General features: G+C 40.7%; 1 pseudogene; it reads left to right on the forward strand.

Moving 5' to 3' along the window:
* Window positions 1–916: 916 nt before the first annotated feature.
* LOC123634848 lies at window positions 917–2,698 on the forward strand (annotated as a pseudogene).
* Window positions 2,699–4,439: the final 1,741 nt, after the last annotated feature.

Genomic DNA, 4,439 nt, shown 5'->3' on the forward strand with positions numbered 1-4,439 from the left:
GAGGGTCCAGACCTGAGACGGGACCACCACGTACATATCTGCATGTTGTATCCTGTACAACTCTAGGGAGGGCCATTAAATTGTGGTCTGTGAATGGCACCCCCGTGGTGTTGTGCAGCGCACAACCTACATGGCCATACTTAATGGCCCTGCAAGTTAGGAAGCTATTAGTCCATTTTTGTTGCTATAACAGAATATCTGAAACTGGATAATTTATAAAGAAAATAGGTTTATTTAGCTCACAGTTCTGCATGCTAAGAAGGTCAAGGGCACAGCCCTGGCTTCTAGTGAGGACTTTTGTGCTGAATCACAATGTAGCAGACAAGGTCAAAGGAGAAGGTGACACATGCAAAAAACAGAAAAGCTGAGGGGAGTCCTGGCTTCATAACAACCCACTCTTCCAGAACTAATACATTCCCACGAGAACTAATCCAGTCTCTGGAGCGTGAGAACTCATTCACTACTGCCAGAAAAACACCATGAGAGATCTGCCCCCATAACGCAAACACCTCCTACTAGACCCTCCACCTCCCAATACCACCACACTGGGGATCAAATATTAACATGCATTTTGGTGGGGACAAACCATATCCAAACCACAGCCTACTACTGTAGGTATAAATGTATGAATGCCTGGACTAAAGAAGGGCAATGGCAAGGAAGGGGTCATAATCCAGAGGTGTTAAGATGTAGAATCAACAGGAGGTGACGACATTTGAGTGAAGATGGTAAAGCAAAGAGACTAGTCAAAGATAAAGTGGTTCTATTTTGTATCAGTCTGGCTAAGTGATAGCTACATTTTAAAATCCCCTTCCCTATTTGCTTCTGGGTTAGGTTAGACCAAAAGAGAAACTTGTATGAGATTCAGAAAGTGAAGTGGACCAGCAGCCATTATGCTCTGAAGGTCATCGTGGTCATGGGTGATGAAAGAGAGACACAGGTGCTAGCAGGTGTCAGTCTGTCCTCAATCTTCTTCCCAACTCCATATCCTCTTCAGCCTCCATGTCCAGCTGTTCTTTTCATCGGCAAGCCCTGCTGACCAACAGCAACCATGACCAGATGCCTACTGCAAACTCACGAGGCAACTGCTAGGAACAGGCCACAGCCTCCCATAACTTCTACAACAGCACCGTTTGTGGTCCTTCTCTAGCAGATTCCCCTGGAGCTCTGTCTGGTCTGCCAGGCCGGTGTTTCAGGAGGGCTACCAATCACTCTTCCCTGATTCACCACCTCTCCTCTCTGAACCCCTACTTTCCCAGTTCCTGATCCCAGCAGGCTTTTTTGTAACAATTTAAAAGATAATTCTAAAATTCATATAGAACTGCAAAGTAGCCAAAATGACTTTGAAAAAGAACAGAGTTGGAGGACTTTTCACCATTTGATTTCAAGACTTATTATAAAGGAATGTATAACAGAAGATGATAGCCAAATTATACAGGAGATGGATAGCCAAATTATACAGGAACAAAACATTGGTAAAACTGTTGCCTTCATTCTGGAGATGTTTATATTCAGATAAACTCCATACCTACAGAATGTGCTGAAAATCCAAACTCCAGAAATATAAGCTGGACTTCTAACAACTTTTATGTATGCAAACAAACGCATTATAAATGAGACTTCTCTAAGAGAAAGGTGCTCAAAGACTCAGTACACTGGGTCACTGGTACTTGTAGCAGGATTTTCTGTTCTTTCTCATTCCCAGTCACTTTATGACAGCTTAATCTTTTTAAATCTTACTTTGAATCATCTGAGCTTCTAAGAAGTACTTTGGATTACTGGAATTACAGACTTTGTTCTGAAATTTCTTTTTATAGCTCAAAAGGTATTATTTTATTGGTGCCTTCTTTCATCATGCCTTTTAAATCTAAGGGTTACTGGTATTTGCTCTTAAAAAATTATGTCAGTATCTCTGAATTTTTTTCCCATACCAGTGTGGTTTTGTTACCTTATTGGCTTTGGGGAGTCTGGTAACATAACTAGATAGATTCTTGGGATATTACTAGCTTTATTTAGCTCATTTTAAAGTTTTGGCCAGGCGCGGTGGCTCGCGCCTGTAATCCTAGCACTCTGGGAGGCCGAGGCGGGTGGATGGCTTGAGGTCAAGAGTTTGAGGCCAGCCTGAGCAAGAGCGAGACCCTGTCTCTACTAAAAAAATAGAAAGAAATGATTTGGACAGCTAAAACATATATATAGGAAAAAAAAAATTAGCCAGGCATGGTGGTGCATGCCTGTAGTCCCAGCTACTGGGGAGGCTGAGGCAGAAGGATCGCTTAAGCCCAGGAGTTTGAGGTTGCTATGAGCTAGGCTGACTCCAGGGCACTCTAGCCAGGGCAACAGAGCGAGACTCTGTCTCAAAAAAATAAAAATAAAAAATAAAATAAAATAATAAAAAATAAAAAAAAATAAAGTTTTCTGATTTTTTGGTATATCTGAGAACTTTCAAATAGATTTTGTGAATATTTTTTACACAACCAAGTTATGGAGTGGTTTGTTCAGATGTGGGTATTTGTTCAGTGTGTCAAACTGAATTTCAGAAACCTATTCTTTCCACCTGCTAGCATATATTTTCCAAAAAGAATCCATTACCTTAGGGTTTAACAGAGAGAAAACATGTCCACTGTGCAGAACTGTGTTTTCAGACCACATAAACAAATGGAAAGATGGAGCCACTTTATCACACCCTCAAAGATATTAAGTCCTATAAACTATTAAATCCACAAAACACTAATTTCATTTGGTTACAATGGTTATTGCTAGAAGCATGAGGATGGACTTTCAGTTCTGTAAGTTAAGAAAAATGTCTCCAAACATTTTTAGAATGTTAGAATATAATATTCAATTGAGCATTTTTTAAAGGTTTAAGTGAATGAAAAAGCACTGTCTTTTTAAAAATTGTAAGTAATGGTCAACCTAATGTGTATTTCAACAACATTTATTCTACCCAAATTACTCAACAAATGTTTGCAGTATAAAATTGTAAATGTATTTTTTCTTAGGGTAACCAAAACAGCAATTGGATACTAGAACTAATGGTTTTAGAAGAATTCAAGTATTCTTTTCTGACATTGTTTTCAGGATGAAAACATTTTTCATAGAATTTTAAGATACATCTTATCCAAAAGTAGAATTTTCTTTAGCATCAACTTTTATAATTTCCATTCTCAAAATTTTTTTTAATTTTCATAAAATTTGTATTTTAATAACAGTCCTATATGCTGTATTTTACCCATAACAATTGGATTCTTAAGTAAATAATAATTGACTGAGGATGTTGTATTTTAATATTGCATTATTCTCTGTAAAATGATTAGCAACCTATGAGAATCAATCATTTCAATTTTTGAAAAACCTCAGTGTGGTTGCAAAGATTACATTAAAGGTAGCCCTTCCACCCAAACCAATCGGCCTCAAAGTAGCTACCATTAAATTGAGAAAGAAGGGCCTGGGGGCAAGGAGACAAATAAATAAGTGAGACTTGAGAATGACATCTAGACAAAACTTTGGATATATTTACCAGTATGTAGAACTGTCTGGAAGCCAACAAATCAGAAACTTTCTAAGTTTCTGCGTAAATTTTATGCCAAATAAACATGATCCCAACCTGAAAAAGCCTTGGACTATTTGAGCACTAGAGCAATCCTCAGGACCCCACACTTACATAAGCAGGAGGCCGGCTGTGAAAGCTGTATGGCCCTCAAGAAGAAAACACTCCCAAATGTCCTCTTCAGATGTGGCCATGGAGGACAGGACCTGAAGACCCTCCCAGGGGATGGGCCAAGTGCCTTGGGCAAGGGAGTTCCTCCCAGAGAGCACAAGGAAGGAACTTGCCCACCCGCAGGGTAGGAGACCTTCATAATGCCTGCTCAATAGGATTTCGTGTGTTCTAGCGACCAGTAGTTGCTGAGTGTCTTCCACTCCTCTCTTTTTTGAAAACGAGTTTTTATCCCAGTCATCCTTCCCCTGCTCTACCATTGCAAATTGAGAGGGGAGGGAACTAACAGCTTGTCTTTTTATTCACAGGTCACCACAAGAAGCTTCGTCCAGACACCATGGAGAAGGTTGTGCATCATCTAGAGATCCTGAACTTTGTGCTGCTGCTGCACTGACTTTGTGGGTCCTTGGGCTGCTCTGAGGGTTTTTGGTTTTCCTCCCATGGGGAAAGGGTAAGTCTGTTCTGTGTAAGAGAGGAAGAATGGAATAGATCACTTGTGACCAGAAGTAAAGGGCATGGAAGAAACTGGTGAGCTGGTCCCCCAAAACCATTCCCTTTTTCTCCTGGGCACCCTGCTACACTCTGCTTCCCAGCCTCCCTTGCAGCTGGCATGCCATGTGTCTCCATCCTAACCAATGAAACGTGGGCACCAGGTCTGGTCTATTTAGCCTCTGACTCATGACCCTCCATGCTCTCTCCCTTCCAGCTGGCTAGACTGGAGATG

The sequence above is a fragment of the Lemur catta genome, chromosome 3 (assembly GCF_020740605.2).
Source record: "Lemur catta isolate mLemCat1 chromosome 3, mLemCat1.pri, whole genome shotgun sequence".
In the NCBI taxonomy this organism is placed as follows: domain Eukaryota; kingdom Metazoa; phylum Chordata; class Mammalia; order Primates; family Lemuridae; genus Lemur; species Lemur catta.